Genomic DNA, 24,376 nt, shown 5'->3' on the forward strand with positions numbered 1-24,376 from the left:
GATTTTAAAGCTACTATTAATTCAATATAAGTTGGAATAAGGAGATTTTTTTAGTCATAAACCCATAACCATAAAGCACTATAAACTCAGTTGGTAAAGGCTTGCATAGCACCGGGAAAGTTTATGAAGCCAGTAAAGTAACCCAGAGTCTTTAGACTTAGGTGAGATTTAAGTTGGAAAGTGTCCAAGAATTGAAGCCAATTCCCCCTCCTTGTCTGACAAGGGCTTATTGAGCACCTACTAAGCAAAAGCCCTTTGGTAATTGCTGTGACAACACAGAAATGACAGTCACAAATTCTGCGCCAGCTTCATTTATCTTTTCAGGGAAAATTTACAGCCTTCCTGTTTCCTAAAATATGGTGCCCAAAGCTATACAAGCCCTACTGGGTAGTCTGCCAAGATGTCAAATGGCCCTAAACTGGATTCCCTGGACTAAGAGATATTGAATTACCTGCATTTCCTTGGGGATGTGTTGCCCACAGCTCTCAGTTCAGGACATCAGTCAAGAATCAATTGTGCCACTTCCTCCCCAACTTCGTGCCCTCTTTCAATCAGTAATATCCTTACTGCTCCCCAGGCTAATGCCTTGGCTGTCAGCACCTACTCTTAGTCTGCCTTTCACAGAGAAGCAAAGTCAATCCAGAACAGTGCCAATCACAACCCTGCTGGTACCACACTTCACTCCATGATAAGGGTAACAGCTCCTACAATTTACAATTGCAAATAAAATCTAAAATGAACACCACAATTTCTGAAAAAAATGAAACTTTCAAACACCCCATAAGTTACTAGACTGTGTGATTCTTTAAAGCTTATTAGTTTTGTTTTTCAAACTGGCTAACTTAACCCAATACAATAACATTGGCCTATTAGTTCTCTACCAATTTTCCTCCAAATCTGTACTTTCATTCAGCAAGCCTTTTTGAGAGCCTATTGAATTTTAGTAAAAATGATAAATATGATCAAGAGATAGTCCCTACTATGGAAGGACACTTAAAAGCTGTGAGAGTCAAGTAAAAATATAACTCCAAAGAGAGGAAACCTGATTTCAGGGACAGAAGATTGCCTGGGATACCAATCTATACTGGACAATAAAGCATCTGGAGTGTTAAAACATCTCTGAGAATATAAAACATCAGTGTATCCAGCCGGAGTCACTTAAAGGTAGTTGAAAGGAATGCTTTGATAAGTCCCTGGGCACTGGGAGACAACATCTCCAAGGGGAATGCTATTTAGACTGCACTGCTCTAAACTGTGTTAATTGTGGGATTTTAGTTTCACTCAATGGAGCAAACATGAGGGACCAGAGCTAAGTGGTTACGAAGGATGGAGGAGAGGTTGCATGCCACCATAAACTTTCTTCTATCATATGCTACCTCTATACTGTACAGATCCCTCTCCTGTAAATTAAAATTAAATATTAATTAAGATTTAGCTTCCTATCATTCTTTTTTCCTCAAAATGATCATCACCTCTTTTATGGATAGTAAAATCTAATAAAATTCCTTCCTAATTTACTGGCAACACAAAAACAAAGGAGGGGTTCTATTGTATTCCTGCCAACAAGTTTACAAACCTACCTATATCTTAATGTCGCTTTCTAACCTGCTATCCTAGTCCAAGGGGGAAGTGCATCTGCTCCTCTACAATCCATGTGTCTTTCCTTGTGCTCTGGATTTCACCTCCCTCTCCTTTAAATCCACATCCTTCATTTATCTGTATCGTGGCTCCCATTTTCTATCCTTCTCTTTTCTCCTCAGCCTCTACTGCTTTTCTATTCTGGGTTATTCCCATAGGATAAAAAAAAAAAATGAATCTTCTACCATGGACAGTAAGATGCTATATGACTTGACTTGGCTCCTGACCTCCCCTCTAGTAATATCTCATCTTTATCCTCTGAATGAGAGCTTCTCTGATTCTCGAACATGCTAAGTCTATCTCACTTCTGGACATCTGTACTTGTTGCACCCTCTACCTGCACAAATCATCCAGGAATCATTCTTCACAGCTATTATAGAGTTTGCTTTCTTTTTTTCTTAAAGCAGACTTTGGCCTCTATGCTAGTGGTATTTGGTTGATTATCTCATTCAGTTATTCAAACCCCATTTAATGATAATCTAACCCAATACAACTTGGGTTATCTTTTCTCTCCTCTCACTACTGTATGTTATGCCAACAGTGGAAATTAGAAATGGATTTTATTAGTAAAAATTAATAGTACTGAAGATTGGAGGGCTAGCTAAAATATTTTAGAAATCTCTCTACCCTTTAAATGAAATGAAATCGGTTAATCAAATAAGGCTTTCACCTTTTAGGGGCACGGAACACTTGATTCTACGATGATAATATTCAGCCAAAATTTCAGAAGATTTTATATCTGTTGATGACTAAAGAGTTAATGAAATCCTCACCACAGTTTGAAAATTGTGTTTGTCTTAATTTTTTTTTCATTAAAGATTTACCAGACCACCTAAAACCTGAGAACTGAGTCATTGTAGACTAAACAGAACCACTGTAGAAAATTATTTTTTTGGCTCCAGTTTACTAGTATATTGGCCTGAAAAACTTTTATATTGAGAACCTCCACACATCTTTTTTAATAATTTTTTTTAATTTATTTATTTATGATAGTTACAGAGAGGCAGAGACACAGGCAGAGGGAGAAGCAGGCTCCATGCACCGGGAGCCCGATGTGGGATTCGATCCCGGGTCTCCAGGATCGCGCCCTGGGCCAAAGGCAGGCGCGAAACCGCTGCGCCACCCAGGGATCCCAAACCTCCACACATCTTACTATCCTCTTTAAAGTGAACTCACTATTCCAATGCCTTCAGTGTCAAAAGTTTGCTTTCCTTGAAACTCTTGTCCATTCTTCATATAGGAACTTCTCAAACAACTCATGGACTCTTTGACAGAAGGTAGCAAAAGTTAGTTTGTGCCTTAAGAATCTGAATTTCTCAGCTCAAAACTCTTGGTTTGCTATTTCTAAGATATCATAATCAATACCAAATCTTAAAAAAAGTCCTCACTTTGAAAGACCCACCTTAAGCCAAACTAAGTTCTCCATAAAATCTTACCTGGCCCTTCCCTATTTGAGATATCACCAAAGCTATGTTGAAATAGTGTTCTCCTTTAAGGAGGTGAGAAATAAACCAAGTAATCTTCTAACATATTATGTTAGAGATATTCAGCTGTATGCAATGGAATACGGCCTAAAACTAGCTTTTCCTTTGAGGGAGAAAAAATTTGAGAGGGAACAGATAGACTTTGCCTATATCTCTGGTTTGGCAATACCAACATTTGCCAAAAATAACTAAATGACAATAAACAATAACCAAGTTAACTTGTGCCAGATTTTAACAAGGCCGATCTTAAAATGTCATACTTCAAAATGGCTTTTTCTGACATTGGATCCAAATCCCCTACTCATTCAATCACTATTTCACCAACTGTTTTTGCTGTATACCTCATTACAATTACTAACATAAATTTTGTGCTAATGGACCAATTTTTGTATATGGATTTGCCTTTTCACTCATTCAATCATTCCACAAATACATGGCTTACCGAATGCCAGGCAGTATTCTAGGCAATGAAGATACAGCATATTTATAGCCACTTAAGAATAGCCAGGATTTTACTTATTTTCTGACTGTGTTCATAGTTGCTTGCCAGAACAAAATATATACGGGCATATTAGTCTCTTGTCAAATTTTTTTTGAATGCCTGAGTAAAATAAGTGTATAAATAAATATTCACACAAATGATACAAAAATTTAGACCACACACATGCATCAGGTTTTTTTCTGTGCCCAGACCAGTCTTTTCACTTCAGTGTGCTTCAGCCTCTTCCCTTTCACCATGATACGTATCTCTGTGCCTGAGGATTTTCTCCATAGTAGTCCAGAAATCAGAAATGCTTATACCTGTGAAGAGCCTGCAACTAATGACTGAAAGAATTTAGGGTATAAGGACCCTGGACTGATGTCCCTGCTTGTGTCCTAATGCTAAAGGGTAAGGTTAGTGCTGGTTTTCTCATGATTTCCCCACAAGATTAAGGTCCAGTCATACTGTGCTAATAGCCTTTATAATGCAACATGTATGGGCCTCTTTGTCTTGCTTATCTTCCTTACTCTGATACCAAATCCTCCTTCACCTACCAAATAAGTCACTTGCATTAGTATCCTAATATAATGATCTGCTTCTAGGATATCCAAACCAAAACACTGAGTGCCCAAATATATTGATCTGACTTTGTAAAAATGCATATGCTGAGTGGTAAATTAGCACCTCGAAGAGGCATCTGGTAGATCCTAGAGTATCAAGTGACAGCTGAGTATTGAAAGGGGCCCTGCTCTTCCTCCTAGAAGAATATTCCCCTTTTCAAATACATGAAATCTTTTCCAAATGGAATCTTGGCCTTCATTCCCTTCTGCAAGAACTCTAATTTACTTTATTCATCTTCAATGATCATTTTAAAGGCATTCTTTGCCTCACTTGGGAGAGAAACGACCCATAGCCTATTTCTCATTTAATCTGCAGTCTCGGATACCAGACTCACTACAAACTGCAGAGACATTCTCAAAGAACTTCTGCATCTCTCTCATTGGATATGCTCATTCAATTAACACTCCCACACAATTTTCAAAAACAGGTTTGTGTATTTAATACAATTTTGTTGTATAAACTTTTAATCTTTATTTGTTAAGTCACAACCTTAACTGCATTTTATAGTGTTACATATTTAATTATGATTCCTATTGCACTAATTATAACCATTATCCACCATGATCAAAAAGTAGTAATTATCTTCCTACACATAGCATTATACAAAGCAAATCACTGGTCCCCTGGCACTTAATATCCAAGACAGAGGATGTTAATATACACAAACACCTAAAATAATATGCTTATATGTTATATGATTATTGTGTTGACGTTGCGTTAAATACGGGTGTACCTTTCAGTAAGGAAAATACTAAAATTAAAATTTTGAACACGTCTTAATTCACAACAGAGTTTGAAATTTGACTGGAAACAATTAGTGTATTAATAAAATTAATATTTCTCTTATAACACATGAACTATATAACTTTTCAAAGCCACATTCACTCATTACAGCCCTTTGACTATAGGACAAAAAAAAAAAAAAAGCCACAAAGTGTATATACTACCTGCATGCATTTGTAAAAATAATCTCATGTATATATGAGCAAAGTAAATCAAAACCAGTATCTCAGTAATTCAAGGCTACAATACTAACCCGTTACTAATTATGTGGATATTTTAAGTCAAATGCATTTTATGTGCTTGAATTATGCCAGTAATTAATTCTGAACTTTACTTGGTTACAAACATAAGAATAAAAAGGTTTAAAAAATAGGACTTGCTATTAGAAAAGAGGGAGAAATTCCTATTACATTTTTAAAAAGATTGAATTTCAAGCTATTTTCATGCCATTAAAAGAACAGGGGTTAGCTAGTTGGAGGCAGTATCTTCCATTAACTTTGATGAAAGGGATTAAGACTATAAATTACCTGTTTGGGTAATTATTGTATTGTTGGGATCAAGAAGGAATGGAAAGCACTATCATAAACCCAGAATTCCCAATAGGATGACTTTAGTGGTTTTAAAACATGGCCTCTAAATTCTCTGATAGTTCTTGCATCAAGAGTTGGGGTTTGTCTCCTTGAATATGAGGTGATTTGCAGCTGGTTTAACCCACAGAATAGTGATGTCATGACTTCCAAGTTCATAAACAGCCATGTAATTTTCACTTTGTCCTCTCAAAATGACTGTTCTCCAGAGGCCTCCTCTCAGGAAGTCCTCTCCATGAATTTAGCTACCATATGAAGAAACCACATCCAAATGCTCTTATTGAAAGGATAGTCACATCTGCCTCACAGGATCTTACACGAGGACATACTGTGGGTATGTAGCCTTGAAGTTTCAGCTCACAGGCAACATCAATCACCAGATGTGTGAGTAAAGATCCTTCCATATAATTCCAACCCCTTAGTTATCCAGTTACGTTCAGCTATCATGGAGTAGATGCTGGTAATCTCTCTGTTCTTCCTAAATTCCTGACCCACATAATCTAAAAGAATGATAACTAAAATGGTTGTTCTGTGTGACTAAATTTGGGGGTAGTTTGTTACACAGCAACAGTAACAGGTATTTGACTCAGTTTGATCAATATTTATAAATACAAAACAGTAACAACAACAACAACAAAAATGAAAAAGGGTGGGGTGTGGGGGGGGGAACTAGCCTGATGGCATACAGGTACATACATAACATTACCTAACACTTGTATACCAGTGTATCCTTTAATTACCAGAAGGACAAAAGACTAAAGGTTATTTTGATTTCATAGATGAATAACTTGATCTAGGGTAACTGACTTTCTAAGAATCTCACATTCTCTGGGGCACCTGGGTGGCTCAGTCAGTTGACTGTCCAACTCTTGGTTCAGCTCAGCTCATGATCTTGGGGTTCTGAGATCAAGCCCCACATCTGGCTCTGTGCCCCACAGAGTTGGCTTGAGATTCTGACTCTCCCTCTCCCTCTCTCAAGTCAAAAACAAAACAAAAACAAAAACAAAAACAAAAACAAAAAACTCATGTTTTCTAAATGTCATGTTTAATCCTGGGAGGCAAACCCAGGTCTTATTCCAAATTCACTGCTAGAGTAGTACTCTCACAATATGTTCCATGCAGATATTGCTGGTTGGCAATCTATCTATGATGCTAGACAGAGGATTCTTAATTGTAAATACTAGCCTGATTTTACTATTTTCAAGTAAAGATCATCTTATATGAGGTAGTTGTATAATTTTTTGTGTGAGTATCTCCAAATTTTAATGGTTACATAGGCATGCATTCTCTGTGCATTCTCCAACATCACCTGCCATGATAGGGGCTGGACTATCCAGTCATCTAAGTGAATCCCATATTGCAATTAAAGTAACTATCAGGTCAGATAGAGAGGGATCCATTAAAGTGCTTGGCCCATGGCTTCGCATGTGGAAAGAATTCAGTAACAATAGCCATCATCATCATTGTTAATAGAAAATGCCTAATAAAAATGTAGTAAAATATCCTCACAGGAACAAGATGTTTTAGAAAGAAAAACATTTGAATGAATAACCAGGTGTCTCTTCCAGGTCTTTCCCAGAGGAACAATAACACCAAATGAATTAACTATCAAAAGTATGGAGAGTCACTACCTTACTAAGCTTTGGGCCACTGGCTTTCTACAGTCAAATCCTATCTTCCCCCAAGCCCCTGAAGTAGATAATACTAACCTCTGTTTACAGCTGAAATAATTGAGGTTTATAATTTAATGTGTTTAGAGTCATTGGGGCTAGACAGTGATCAAAGCCAGGTTTGGAAGTGTTTAAATATTTTATTTGTGTCCAAAGCCTATGCATCTAATCACATTTCTCTATATGCTTTAGTAGTCTAACACATGAAGTTTAATTTTATCTGAATCTGTTTGCCATAGTATGGCATCCAATATAGAAGGATTTAATTATTTTAGGTGCATGTGTGTATATAATTAGAACTGATATTGTGCCATTTAGGGAAATAGACAAGATTGTGATTCACACAAGCAAATTTGAATTTTCATTATTCTTAAATAGTTTTTTTTAAAGAAATGTATTAATGTTTTTGTCCTATAACAAATAATTTGCTATTCTTTTTTAGGAACATAAGTTTTCAAATATATTAGCTGCTTCTACTGGACTTGTTACTATTGATATAGGCCATATATTGAAAATTACATATTTTACTATTTCAGTATATATATACACACACATATATACATATATATACACATATATATAGACACACAAACACATTTATATACACACAGATTTATAAACTTTTCAGAATTCTAGCATCATAATGAGTAAACCCCATCTGCTGTAATTTGAGAAAAACTAACCTTCAGTATTAAATACATGCACTAATGCCCACTTTCATTCTCCTTAAAAAAAAAGAGAGAGAGAGAGAGAGAGAGAGAGAGAGAGAGAGAGATATGAAAGTCAATTGATACTCTAATAAACCTCCTGAGAACAAAGATTCAGTGGTATTTTTCATTGTTCATCTGGATGATTCAGGAAAATGGCAGAGGATACTCTATTTCTCATCATCCTCTACACTTAGCATCATATAGACAGAGCCAAAATATAACTTTAGTTCTAGTGAAGTTAAACATAGAGTGATTTCAATATTGTATTTTCATTTGTTCTCATCTTTGGCTGTAAAACCCAAATTTAGAAAACTTTTATGTTGACACAGTCTTAGCATAAATAGACACACTGTGCCAATATTGCAGGATGATTTTTGGCCATGAAACTCAATGTTCTGTTTAAGCTCATATTTGGCTCTAAATGAATAACATAATCATAGATTCACCAAATCCATTATGCATCACCTTCTCATTTGTAAAAGAGTATATTATAGATTTAACTGTTCACCTTTTCCTCTTGTGTATTAGGCTAACAATTTAAGTAAAGTTTTTAAAAGCAGCTTTATTTCACTGTGTTTTATTTTCATAAATTATCTAGATGAGGAAAAATGAAATGAGGGCTTGTCCCCTTAAAATGATATGCTGTTTGAGATTAAAAACAGTACATCTGTTGAATGTACTGTACATCTTCTCTCTCCTCTACATAAATCCATATACACACTCAATCTGTACCAAATGTTTACTCATTCCTACACAATCAAAGATGGTAGCTGGTAACTTTATTTGTCACACAATCTTCCCTAAATGGTCCTGTTGTTCCTATTCAGTGAATGAACAACTTAATAGTTATATAGTAGCTAATTAAGTGATTTATCAAATTTAGTCAAAGCGAAAAATCCCTTAGTCAAAGCCTAAGTTACTAAAGCTATGATTTTCCAAAGAACTCCATCCCTATCCCAGGATAGGTCTCTGGAAAAAAGATAAATGAGACCGTCCCAATTTCTAAAGGGCCAATCAGAACAAGGTAATAGCTGATCCTTACCATTCTCACTAGGAACAGATCTCAATTAAATTAGTTTTATTTCTTTTCCAACCAGGATTCTGACTAGCTCTCACACTAAGCCTGTTGCTACCTAGTTGAGTGTTTTGTTTTGTTTTTCTTTCTCTGCTGGCTTCTCACACCTGGCAGGTATCAAAGTTCATATTATGCCAAATTCACTTGATGTTTCTTTGAATTTGTACCCTTCTTCCTCCAAGGGAGTCAACCCCTATGCTAGACTCAAGTACAAGTCCTATGGAGAAAAGTCAGGAGCTGCCCGCTGGCTGTTCAGAAAAACTGTCAGATGACAATTTTGAAGAAGATTTAGAGGCAGTTTGCTGTTTGAGATATTTTTATTATTCAACATTATGCCTAGAAAATGTAAATGAAGTATGTAAATATTGAGTATTTTGGTGACTTTAAACTAGCATTCTTAAATAGGAATATAAACTGTAATTGCACTAGTTTCTCCCAATTATAAATATTCCATATTATATTCTTAACTATGCTATAGCTAATTAACATATATAATTCATTATATGATCTGTATTATAATATAGTAGTTCTGCACTATTCCAATTAACTATAACTGATTTTTTAATGAAAGCAGAACATTTCCTCTCTTCTATTTATCTATTTCTTGCTTCAGCTTTTAAGTATGATTCATCATAATAGTGAACTCCTTAAAAACACATTAAAGATTTAAATCATGGACAGAATAAATCACATAATTACATTAAATATCATTCTATGCTTACTGGGTTTCCAAACTTATGTTAGGGAACTATAACCTGTGCCAGAAATATCCAATTCATACTGATGAATAATTTTTTTATTATTTTGTCATGCTTTATTTCCTTGTTTTAATTTTTACTCAGGGTTACTGTTTTCCTTACAAACAGTATCAGTATTCTAATGACATTTTACAGACAAAAACATCACGGTAAACTGCCTCTGCATAGTCCACTCTTAAATAGGGATCCATATGTAGTCACAGATTTCTCTTAGGTTTTGTACATTTATTGAAACCAGTGGCAATCCCATTTTTTCAGGCTCTCAACAGAGGTCAGGCACTCTGATCTCTTCTGTCACCCCTCACTAGGATTATACAGATCATACCATTTTTATGGAAATGGTCAGTAATAAACATGTCAGTGTGATTCTGAATTCCAAGTCCTGTTCCCCTTTTTGGAACCTGATTTTTCTCAACTATAAACCCAAAATATCTACCCTGTGATTCTCATCAAGTTGTAGCTATTTTAATTAAATGAAATAGGTGAAGGGGTTGTGTAATTTTCTGAGTCTATGACCCAGATAGATACTGCATATTCCAGAATGATGTAACTTTGTTTTAAAGGCATTTCTTTAATAGACTATTTCTATAACATCCCCAAACTTCCAGCTACTTCATATAAAAATACTTCTACTAAAAGATTTGCAGTCGGAACCTCTTTGGAGTCTGTGCCATTAAGTCTCCTTGAGATCTATCTGTAGTCATATTTTCTCCCAACTCCTCCCCAGGAAAGGTATACCTTATTTCCATATTTTAAGTCCTACAGCCTCTTAGAAATATTTCTTTGAACCAACGGATATTACATTTTTGAACATCCTATGCATGGGCAACATGGACATAATGATGTTTGATATGAGAGTTAAAGGCCAATATGAAAGTGAGCAAGAGGAAAGAAGTGAAGAGAGAAACCAGTAAAATTTTCTCCATAGATTTTAATGTTCTTATGGGAAACACACACACACATACACACAAGATCTACACAAGCAAAATCATCATAATTGGTAGAACTTAGTTCCACATGGTAAAGATAAATTTTTCAATGGATGGTATTCACATATTCATAATTTATCTCTGATAATTAGAAATTTATCTAATTTCTGCCAAGATTTTATTCCCAATTTATGTAACATAGCGAGTCCTAGCTGACATGGAATGAAGACATATCTGAATCACCCGGGAGTGTTTTCTGCAACACATATGTCTTGGGTATTCAAATACATGTACTGTAACAGCCATTCTCCTGCACCCTTTGAGAATCACTGCTCAAAATAATCATTCCCCACCCAAGAACAGGTCACTCTACTTCCTGGAGTGGCCAAACACTTGTAAAAGCCATCAGTGAAGCTGGGTTCATGTACACATGTTACACATTCAAACTGAATCAGATTTAGAAAAGTTTTATTTTCTCTCACTATATTATCTATTGCTGTGTAACAAATTATCCCAAAACATAATGGCTAAAAACAAACATTTGTTATTTTACATTTTTTTGTGTGTCAGGCATCTGGGAGCAATTTAGCTGGGTGGTTCTGATTTAACATTTCTCACAAGGTGTTGGGCCTGGGCTGCGCATATCTTAAGGTTTAATTGGGGAGAGTTTTGTTTACATGTTCATTTTTATGTCTCTTGGGAAGCCTGAGAAAATATGCTTCCAAGCTCCCTAGTGTGGGCATCTGTACACAACTATTTTATGACCTGACAGCTGGTTTACCCCAGAGTAAGCCATCCATGGGAGAGCTAGAGAGAGCTCCTAAGACAAATCAAAATCTTTAGATAGAATGTCACATGTGAGATTAGGCTATTACTTCTTCTATATTCTATTAAAAATCCAATCCACATTCAGAAGGAGATTACACAAGGACATGAATAACAGAGTTTGGAACCAGTGGAGACGATCATAAAGGCTGCTTACTAAATTCAATTATCAGGACATTTTTAAATGTGGTATGAAAGACACCTTAAAATTAAAAAAAAAAAGATGGGAATATGAAGACTCTTTAAGGAAATAGGTGTATTGTATGAGACTGTGTCATTGTTAAACGCTAGATTAACTACATGTGAGGCTGGTTGTGTTTGTACTTCTACATAGGATAATGTTTGGTCATAATTGCCATAGTCTCAATATTTTTAGTCCTGAGGATCAGTTACTCATTTGCTCACAATTACTTTTCAAGATTTTTTAGGTCCAAGATAATTGCAACTGAAATACTGATTGATCAAGTCATTTTTATTCAAAGATGAGAAATAACCTTACAAGGTTATAGAAATTTTCAAACTAGACAAAGTATATAAGAACATACACCAAAAGGACATAACATTTTTTGAATAATACTTTAACAGTTATTTAATTAGCTCTTCCTGCCTGGATACTCCTTGGAAAAAGTTCTAATCATCATGACACTATCTGATCTGACTTGGTAGCTTGCTCACTGGCAAAACCCCTGATTCCCTAAGATTTGTGCCAAAAACTAACAATGCATTTCCCTTATACTGTGGTTCTATAAGGAGGAGATACTAGTTAAAGTTAACAAGAGCCTGACCAAAAATCTTAAATGGAATACTCAAGGGTGAGATGGGTACAGGGGTCTTTGAAAAGTAGAAACATATCTCTTAAGGATACAGAGCACATAGTGTAAGACTGTGATGCTTCCAAGAATGACTTGAGAGGACCCAAATTCTCATCTTTGTCTGATGTTGCTCTGTGCAAGTATGAATTGAAGGCTAACTCAAGTTACCAACAGCTGGAACATGGGAGGGCTGGCTTAGTACAGTACATTTAATGGTTCAAGGCATTTAAAGAAGTCTCCTCAAGTATTACCTTAACACTAAACTGAGATGGGCTTTGGTGATCGTATGCAAGAACAGACATGAATTTTACAGAATATCCAGGCTTGTCAATAAACAGAGCAGCATCAACAACAAAAACAATAGGAACACACAGTTAAAAGGGAGGGGAGCTGATTCCTAGAGTAGCAACATTTATATTACTTATTTTTCCAGGCTTATTGTCATATAATTGACACGTAATATTGTATATAAAGTATATTGAAATGATACACTTACACTGCCAAACAATTACCACCATCGCATTAGCTAACACCTTCATCATACCACATAATTTTTTTTCTTTGGGTGGTGAGAGCATATTAGATTTACTCTCCAGCAACGTTCAAATATATAATACATATTATTAACTTATGCTCTATGTTAAGATCCCCAGAACTTTTTACTCTTATAACTGGAAGTTTGTACTCTTTAATCAATGTCTTCCCATTTTCCCTGCACCTAACCTCTAATCTGTTTCTGTAAGTCCGAGCTTTTTAGATTTCACATATAAGTGATACCATATAATATTTGCCTTTATCTGGCTTATTTCACTTGCATTATGCCTGCAAGTTCCATTCATGTTGTTGCAAATGGCAAAATGTTTTTTTTTTTTTCTCATGGCTGAGTAGGATTCCACTTGTATATAAATCACATCTTAATACACTTATGCATTGATGGGTCCATAGGTAGTTTCCATACATCGGCTATTGTGAATAATGGTGCAGTGAACATGGAGTGCATATAGCTCTTTGCTATCCTATTTTCATCTCTTTTGGATATATAAACAGAAGTGAGATTGCTAGATTATATAGAGATCTCTTTGTACTTATTTTAATCTCCATACTGTTTTCCATAGTGGCTGTACCAGTTTACATTCCCGTCAGTAGTGTAAAAGGGCTTCCCTTTTCTCCATGTCCTTGCCAACACTTCTCGTCTTTTTAATCATAGCCATTCTCACAGGTGAGGTGATGCCTCATTGTGGTTCTAATTTGCATTTCCTTGTTGATTAGCAATATTGAACATCTTCTCATATACCTGTCTGTCACTTACAGGTCATATTTGGAAAAAATGGCTATTCAGTTCCTCTGCCCATTTTTTATCACTTTTTTCTGCTATTCAGTATTGTGAGATTTTTATATATTTTATTTTTTTTAATTTTAGATTATAATACTTTATCAGATACATGGTTTGCAAGCAAATATTTTCTAGCATTCTATAGGTCTGTCTTTTCGTATTGATGGTTTCATGTGCTTTTCAGAGTTTCTTGGTTTAATGTAGTCCTTCCTATTTGTGCTTTTGTTGCTTGTGCTTTTGATGTCAAAAATAAAAAAATATTCATTGCTAAGATTTATGTCAAGGAGCTTATCTCCTATGTTTTACTCTATGAACTTTATGGTTTTAAGTATTATATTGAAATCTTTAATTCATTTTGAACTCACTTTTTTATGTTATGTGAGATAGAGGTCCATACTGTTTTAATTACTATACTTTTGTATTGTAGTTTGAAATCAGAAAGTGTGGTGCCTCTGGCTTTGTTCTTCTTACGATTGCTTGGAATGCTATTTGTTAAAATACTCATGCTACCTAAATCAACTTAAAAATTCAATGCAATCCCTAAGAAAATTCCACTGGCATTTTTCACAGAAATAGCAAAAAAATCCTAAAATTTTCATGAAACCATAAAACTCCTCCAAATTTGAGCCAAAATATTTTATTATTTAAAATGTCCATTTGCAGGGCACTTGGGTGGCTTAGTCAGTTACGGGTCTGCCTTCAACTCAGGTCATGATCGTGGAGTACTCAGACTGAGCCCTGCCTCTAACTCCCTGCTCTGCAGAAGTCTATTTCTCCCTCTGCCCCTCACTCCACTCATGCTCTCTCTTGTTCTCTCTCTCTCTCTCTCTCAAATAAATAAATAAAATTTTTAAAAAAGTCCATTTTCAACAAAAAATGCATTTTTGGATGTAACTTTTTTTTCTCCTAATTTAAGGGACAACTGCATAATGCAATAATTATCAAACTATGCTAAAAGGGTTATAATGTATAAAAGAGTCCCTTGTATGATAATAATAGTGCAAACAAAAGTAGAAAACAGAGTTATTTTGGAATAATTGTTTAACATATTAGTAAAATTAAATTGATATTAGAAGTATATAATTTTATGTTAAAATGTAAATTATAATCCTCAGGGACACAATTAAGAAAATATCTCAAAAAGTATAGTAAAATACAAAAATTAAATAGTATGCTATAAAGTTTTATTTAATATAGGAGGAAATAGAGACACAAAAATAAATAAGGAACAAAAATAGAGGAGCAGACATAAATCCAAAGGATCAGTAATTACATTAAAAAGTAAACGGAGTTAACACTATCAGTCAGGATTCTCTAGAAAAACAGAATCAATATCTATTAAGACACATTTTAAGGAATTGGCTCACATGATCATGAAGAATGGCAATTCTGAATTTGTAGAGCAGCCTGGCAGGCAGGTAAGTCAGGCAGGAGCTGATGCTGTAGTCCTGGAACAGAATTTCTTTTTCCAGGAAACCTCTCTTTTTGCTCTTAAGGGCTTTCAACATATTGGATGAGGCTTCCCTATATCACTGAGGATAATCTCCATTATTTAAATCGATTGATTGTAATGTTAACAAAGTAATTACACAGCAACACCTGGATTGGTGTTTAATTAGATACCTGGGTACTCTAGTGTAGCCAAGTTGATACAAAATTAACCATCATAGTTCTAACCTTGTTAATTTGGGACTCATATACATATCTCCTTAAATTACACTTAATCTCTTTAAAAAAGGCAATATTTCTGCTTAACATGAGACCAACATCCTGTGACAAAATGAAGAACTACTAACCCCAGAGAAAGTGTCTATTCATTCTAATAAGAACAAAGTGCTTATATTTTCATTATAGAAATAATCCAGTGTAATCAATCCACTATCAGGTAGCTGGTTGACAGACCCAGAAAATGGTGCCATACTAGAGACTCAATGTTGGTTTCTGCAGGCAGATTAAGTAATCACCAGTTGCAGTAGCCAGGTCAGTGCTGCCAAGTGGTTCATTGGTACATATTCCTAAGCACATATATAACCTTCATCCATGCTACCATGGGTGCCTTGTTCTGAGCCCATTTGGTCAATGACAGAAGTGCCTGTGGGAAAATGTCTGACTACTATGCACAGAACACCAATTTATTAAAAACCTTTTCTGAGAACACTTTACTGAATGTTCACATGGGACACAACTTCACATTATTTGCCCATTCAGAGACATCTATCTACATAGATCTTTTTGAGACCTCCTTATCTCCAATTTTTGAATCTTATTCTAAGTCCCTGATCATTGAGCCAAATCAGAGGTCACAGCCTATAAATCCATATGTACTCATACATCTGACCACTTCTTTTAAAGAAATGAACTAGATCTATTGCTCCAGATTCTACCAACAGGGAGGAATTCCCTCTACTACTTCAGGGATGGTCCAAAAAGAGACTATACTGCTATAGTTGTCTATTTTGGGGTGGTGCTTACATACCACAGAACCATCTGCAAGATCTAAACTAGGCCAAAGATGTCTTTTTTAGTAAACCATAGGGGATTCCCAATGAGGCCTCTGGTATAGGTTAAAAAAAGAAAAGGCAGTAGGATGGGGACCACTGGCACTTGGGCCATTTCCTCATGTAACTTATGCATTCAGGGCCTGTTTGAACCTCACCTCATATATACAATTTTCATTTGATGATGTCATGCTTCTAAAAACATCCAACTTTCAGGATAGGAATCTCAGATCTTAATGGTAATTCAGTGGACCATGGTTAAACATTCAATCTCTACCAAAGCCCAGTAGCAAGTCAGTTGTTTCTCAAAAGGACAATAATTATCCACAGAGAAAGCCAAGACTTCACTCCAAACTCCTATGATTCTGTGCTGTGATTTATCTACAAGGTATTGCCAAAGGCCCCACAAACAAAATCCATATTTGACACTGACACTTTAATCATCCTTGGATCTGCTGGGTCATTATGGACCAAGTGAAGGAGCACCTTGTCTGATAGCGTAGACTTGTTTCAGAGCCTCTTCTTGCTCTGTGCCCGTTCCAAAGTATAAGCTTTCAGGTCACTAAGTAAATGGACAGGAGCAAAACACTCAGATGAGGACTATGCTGCCTCCAAAATCCAAATGGATCCACTAAACATTTTGCCTGTTTTCATTGTAGGAGGGGCCAGATGCAATAACTTATCCTTTGTCTAAAAGGGATATCTCGAATTGTCCCATACTGGAGTCTATGGCATACAAATGTCTTTCCAAAAAGTAGAATAGTTGGTACTTCTTGCTCACTACATCCAATTAGCATAATCTTATCAATGTAATAGACCACTGTGATATATAAGGGAAATATAGTCAAGATCTCTCTGAACTAAGTTATGACATAGGCCTGGAGAGTCAATATAGCCCTGAGGTAGGACAGTGAAGGTATATTTCTGCCCTTACCAGCTGAGTGAAGACTGCTTCTGGTGGGTTTTACTAACAGATATCAGGAAAAAAATCATTTTCCAGATAAAAAGTTACATATGAGATAGCAGAAGATTTGTTAATTTCCTCTAGCAATAAAGCCAATTCTCTAACAGAAGCTTCAGTTGGGTTCACTACTTATTTAAATTTGTGATAATCCAATGTCATTCTCCAAAATCTATCTGCTTTCTGCACAGCCCAAACAGGTGAATCAAATAGAGATGTGATGGGAATCACCACCTTGGATTCTTCCAAGTTCTTGATAGGAACACTAATCTCTGCAATACCTCCAGGAATGCAATGTTGTTTTTATGTTTACTATTTCCCTACTTAGAAGCAATTCTAGTAGCTTATACTTACCCTTTTCTAACACAAGAGCCTTCAATCCACAAGTGAGGGAAACTCTATGGATTTTGGCAGATGCTGAATACATTCCTATTTATACATTCTGGAACTAGACAGATAACTGCAGAATGGGTTTGGGTAATCATTGGATCCACTGTAAGATGGACTTGAGCTAAAATTCTATCACTTATCTGAAGTTCGTAAGTCCCAGTTCTGACAGTTAGACTACAATGAGTTAGTCTCAAACAGGAATGGATGGGCAGCTTCTACCAGCAAGAAAGATTAAGTAGAGTTTAGTAGTAGTTCAGTGTTTCCTGATTCACCAGAATTTCCTATGTCACCCTATTCCAATTTTGAAGACCCCATTCCTTCCAAATCAATAACTTCATTTAATAGCATACATGTTGTAAACCTGAGAAATTAATTTGTATCATAATTCAGCCATTCACAGAAGAGTGTGGGTTTGTTTAGAAATCTCAGCTCCATGGCTATAGGAAATAAAGATTTCTTTCAGAGAAGACATTGAGTTTCCAGGTCCTTTGTATCGAGCTTGAGCTGATAATATGAAATCCTGAACTCATCTCTTTTCTCCCCCCTCAACCCCTGTATTTTTCTGGCATCATTAGGATCAGCCTGACAATCTCATCTTACTAGCTATTTCTTTTTTCTAAGCTGAAAAGAGCACTGTGCAAGTTACTTTATTTTTTAAATTTTTAAAATTCAAATTCAATTAACATAATGTGTTATTAGTTTCAGAGGTAGAGGTTAGTGATTCATCAGCTTTATAACACTCAGTGCTCATTACATCACGTGCCCTCCTTAGTGTCCATCATCCAGTTAACCCATCTGTCCACCCCTCTTCCCTATAGTAATCTTCAGACAAAACACATGCTTTAGATTTAAAGACATAAATGAGTTGAATGTGAAAAATAGATCATGTAAACACCAAGAGAAAAAGCTAGAGTTGATCCACAGATGTTAGACAAAATAGACTTTAGAAGACAAAAAAGACAAAAGAAAAAAACTGTTTACCGAGGACAATCAATGGCATTTAATAAGGATTAAAGGGTAAATCTATCAAGAAGACATAATTAAAAATATATGTGCACTGAACAAGAAAGTCCCAAAATAAGTGAAATAAACTGACAGAACTGGAGGGAACAGAAGTAAGCATTAATCATTGGACTACCACCCTTTCCATAGTGAAAAGAAAAGCAAGATCAACAAGGGAAGAGAAGACATGAACAATGCTATAAGCATACAGAACTCATGTTAGGCCAAAAAAATAAGCCTCAATAAAATTAAAAGAATTAAAGTTATACTAAGCATGTTCTCTGAAGAGAACACAATTTATTTAGTTATGAACAAAGGAAGGAAACTTGGGAAATTGACAAATTATAAATCAAACAACACACTTCTAAAGAACCAAGACATACATGATGAAATCAAACAAGAAATTAGAAAACTTTTTGAGATGAAAACAAAAACACCACACCAAATGTCATAAATACAGCAAAAAGTGTTGAGAGTGAAATTGGTAACTTTACATGCCTATGTTAAGATGAAAGGTGTCATATTAGTATCTTAAACTTCCTGCTTAAGAAGTCAAGGGGAAAAAAAAGCAAACTAAACCAAGTGGAAGATAATAAATATTATTCTGAAAACATCTAAAATAAATAAAATTGAGAAATCAATAAAACCAAAATTTGATTAATTGTAAAGATGAACAAAATTGACAAAAGTTTAGCTAGACTAAGCACAAGGGAGGACTCAAATTACTCAAATCAGAAACAAGAGAATATATCACTACTGACTTTATAGAAGTAAAATCAGCAGCATCACCTCTCACAGACTCTTCCAAAGAAAAAGGGCAGAGGGGAAGGGGAGGAATCTCCCAAACCATTCCAGGAAGTATACGTTACCTGATACAAAAACAAACATAAGAAAAGAAACTATGTACAAATATCTCTTATAAAAACATAGACACAAAAATTCCCAAAAAAATACTAGCAAACCAAATCCAGCAGCATTTTTTGTTTTTTGAGAGGAACCTCTTTTACTCTGCTTTTTTTTTTTTTTTTAATTTGATTTATTTGAGAGAGAGAGAGAGAGAGAAAGCATGTGCACACTCCTGGGCATGTGCACACTCCTGGGCATGCACAGGGAGAGTGGGGGAAGGAAAGAGCAGCAGGGAGAGGGACAAGCAGATTCTGCTAAGCACAGAGTCCAACACAGGACTCAGGGTTCGATCCCAGGACACAATTACCATGACCTGAACCCAAACCAAGAGTTGGACACTTAATGACTGAGGCACCCAGGTGCCTCCAGCAACTTATTAAAAAAAAAAAAAAAAGATGTGAACAGGTGGGAGTTATCTCTAGAAGGGAAAGTTAGTTTAAAATTAAAAAAAATCAATATATCATATTAAGAAAATCAAAGATAAAAACAAGTGATACCTAAGTAGGTATAATAACGATATTTGACAAAATCTATAACATTTCATGATAAAAATAGTACCAAACCAGAATTAGATGGAAGCATCCTCAATCTCATAAGAGACTTCAACAAAAAAACAAAAACAGCCAATATCATAATTAAAGATGAAAGACTTAATACTTTCTCCCTCATATAAGGACAAGACAAGGATATTCTTTTACTGAAGGTTCTAGATAGGATAATTAGACATAAAAAATAAATAGAAGTCACGTGAACTGGAAAGAAAGAAAGAAAACTACCTCTGTTCTCACATGATATGATCCTTTATATAAAAAATCCTAAGGAATCCAAATATACATATTTAAAGACTATTAGACTAATAAACATGTACAGCAAGCTTGCAGGATACAAGATCAATACATATATTCCATTATATTTCTATGCAGTGTTACTGATAAGTATTCCTTTTCTGATGTCTGGAGTAGGGGCTGCATTCTACAGCCCCTGTGGGTTAGAGCCACTGAGCTCCCTGTGTTTGTGAATAAAGTTTTACTGGAATACAGTCATGCCCACTGACTGACATATTGTCTATAGCTTTTTTCCTGGTACAATGATAAACGTGAGTACCTGTGACAAAGACTTTATGGCCTTCAAAGCCCAAAAATTATTACTATATAATCTTTTACAGTAAATGTTTGCTGTCTTGCGGGGTCTAGATTCCAGCATTTTTCCTCTCCCAAACAGATGACCAATTTGAAATATTTCCCCCTATTTGTCATTTGTAAAATGTTTTAATAAGAGATATTATGGTAGCATCCTCGATTAGGACTTCATGACTATTTTCTAAAGTAATCCCAAATTACCGTAACAGTTTGCATAATGCATTTATTAATTCCATTTTTAATTTACTTTTCCATGCACCAAATATTTACCGAATGACTAGTATCTATGACTTCTTTATGAGAATCTGTGCAATTAAATATATCATTGTTCTTGATGTTAAAGAATTTGCATTATAATAGAAAAGACAGAAGAGTAAAGCAGTATGATAGGTGTCTGGTAGACACAATCCTAGGGAGGATATGGGGCTGCAGGGGAATATATAAATCAATTCCTGAGCAAGGGTAAGGAGATCTTTTAGACCTATTACAAATGAACTGAAAGTTGAAATAATGGAAATAAAAAATGTTCATGTCACATTACAGATGAAGCTGTATTGAAGGCACACACAGAATAATCGTGGGAGACAGAGGACTAGAACCAACTTCAAGTTTTAAGGGATAACTGAGATAGTGGGGATATTGGGTCAGGTGAAAAATATTTAAGAAAAAAAAAACAGGTAAGACTTGGTGATAATTATAAACTGGAGATGGGGAAAAAAGAGATATTTATGATAACTCAGGTTCTGATTTTGCAAATCTGATAGGTGAACTGTGACTTTATTCACATAGACTACAAATGCAGGGGGAGAAAGGAAGCTTGCAAAGACTGGGGAAGTGGTCAAAGGGTACAAATTTGCAATCAGAAGATAAATAAGTTCTAGAGAGCAAAGGCTAGCATTGTAATTATAGTCAACAATTAATGATACTGTATTTTTAAGAGACCAAAAGAAACCCAAAAACAAAACAAAACAAACAAACAAACAAAAATAGGCTTGTAGAACAAGAGCTCAGTTTCTCACTCCTATTCCAGGAATCCAGAGTAATTGAGTACATGTCTAAGTGGAACTGATGTTTTATATTTAGATTCATTCATTTGTTCAAAACATATAATGTGCCATATACTACCAGGTCTTGGAGCAGATAAATAGAAACAAAGACTATTTTGACAAAGATAAACTAAGCAAGTAATTACAATAAATTGCAATAAGTCTTACTTATATGTTAAAAAAATGTTCTTATTGATAAACATTCAGAGCTCATATCATCCTCCTGCTCAGAATTCTTTTTTGGGTGGAAGGGAGGGCAGCCATGCCTTTTCAGAATCTTTGATTCTCAAACATAGAAAACCCTGTTTTTTGTCACCTAAGAAGTAGAGAATTCAAAGCCTCTACCGGTAAGAGAAATAATAATTACTGTTTTTTTTTTTTTAAGGTTTTTTATTTATTTATTTACGATAGTCACAGAGAGAGAGAGAGAGAGAGAGAGAGAGGCAGAGACACAGGCAGAGGGAGAAGCAGGCTCCATGCACCGGGAGCCCGATGTGGGATTCGATCCCGGGTCTCCAGGATCGCGCCCTGGGCCAAAGGCAGGCGCCAAACCGCTGCGCCACCCAGGGATCCCAATAATTACTGTTTTAATACAGAATTTCTCACAGCTGCCAAGACCATCCCAAAACTATGCTTGAAAACCAGAAGCTCTGAAGAAATCACAGAAAAATAATTGTACTAAGATGCTTCCAGGCAAAAGTCAAATATGCTCATTCTCAAACTGCTAGACCCAATCAAGACTGCACTGATAACCTTGATTTCAAAATTTAGCGAGCACTTCAATAAGACCTCATGAATGGTTTTGCACTTTCTTGTAATAACCATTATTGTTGGAGGTATTATTTCTACACTTTCACTATTACAGTTTTCATGTCTGTAATTAATGATTTCACATTGGGCAATAATAATGGGCTTCAAACTTTAGTGCAGTTGAAATATACAATACTGGTTACTGTGGTATAACATATATAGGCTTAAAGACAATGGAAAAAGGAAATATATTATAAAATGTTCATTCTCTATCTTTCATTTGTGGACTATTTAAAAGACCTCTGTGAACCAAAACTGTTAAGATCTGATACTAGTGGGCCTCAGGGCCATCTTGAATACTTCCAAAGAATACCAAGGTTTAATGCTTTTTTTTTTTGATGCAATATCCTGCCCTCATCATGATATTTGCTAGGTAGAACAGTTTCTATAATATTTTATACCTCTGGAAAATAAGGAAAGAAAACTGTAGCTAGCTGAAGATGGAAATTTTGGATTGATGCCTGTTTTGGCAGGTAGTTATTGACTATCAAGGCTTTGATCATGGGATGGAAAAAATTTAAAAACCAGTAGACCTAAAATTAGCCTAAGACAAGAAGAATTGTAGACTGCCCTCATTAATGTGTACATCTCAGAGGCATGTGTACATTCTCAGAGACCTTGGAAATCCAGTTAATAACCTTGTGTCAGTGAAGGAGAGAACTCTTTTTGGCTCCATGAGGTCATTTATGTTCATCCCAACTTATTAAGGTTGGAAAAATGACTCAACCAAAATTTTCTGTGATTAATAGCCTCAAAAGCTACATAGAATACTCTCCAGACTGTGCCATTTTCCCATGTGCAAGCAGAATCATATTCGTTATATAAATCTTAATAAAAACAAGTACAAAGAAATGCTAACCACAGGACACCAGTTAAATGCTAAATTTAACATGAACACTATCATACAGCATGTGAAAGAAAATTATGTTCACATGCAACATATGTTCAGCTATTTCCAGTTACCAGCATAATTCTAATGAAATTCAGAGCACCTTATCAACCAGTCAAAACAAATACAAAATCCCTAAGAGACTTATTATTTTGTTATACATTTTTATTATAAGTTTTGCTTTAAATTTCAGAATGTAATGGAGTTCTAAAACAGTAGAGAATATAGGTCTTTAATCAAAACACTGGATAATGATGGGCATTCGAACTCTTGTCAACTGTGGGGTAAATTGGTAGAAGGAAAATTCTTCCATAACCCTAACTCTATACCATGTGAGTATATATGCTTGTTTAAACTACCTGTAAGGCCAGCCCAGCCTAGTTCCCAATTCTTTAGGCAGGGAGGCCTAGAGAAACAGATCATAACATGGTTTTATTGTATAACTTTGTCTTTTCAAAGGAACCTATTTAATGATAGAATAATATTACTGAATATAGAGGCCGTTTTCTAACACTGATAAGCATCAGAAGAGGGAGAGGCTAACGGGAAATGTGGATCTCATTCCCATTTGTAGGGAGAAAGGCAATCTAAAGGCTTTAAGATTTTCAAAACATATCTACAGAGTTGACCATATCAGTAAAGCCCTTTAATTTCCTTGGCACTATGCAAATATGAATCCCTTACTCAATTAGTCTTCTCTACCCTATAAACAGGAAAAAAGTAAAAATCAAAAGTCTTAATATTGCCTATGCAATGTAAATAATACTACTAATAATAATCATAAAAACAAAGGATGGTTACTTTGTTGTTTTGCCTCCACATATCTATTTTTGATAACTGTTATTAACAGAATGTTACTGTATTATAACTCGTGTATATGTGATAAATAGCAGACAGTTCAGCCTATATATTAACATATTGTTGTGTTTATACAAAACATGCATCATGGGTAACCAAACTAAGGTGTAACCATACAAAGGAAAAGTACTCAGCAATAAAAATGAATAAACCATTGATAAGTGAGATAGC

The sequence above is a fragment of the Nyctereutes procyonoides genome, unplaced genomic scaffold, assembly GCF_905146905.1.
Source record: "Nyctereutes procyonoides isolate TBG_1078 unplaced genomic scaffold, NYPRO_anot_genome, whole genome shotgun sequence".
NCBI classification, from domain to species: Eukaryota; Metazoa; Chordata; class Mammalia; order Carnivora; family Canidae; genus Nyctereutes; species Nyctereutes procyonoides.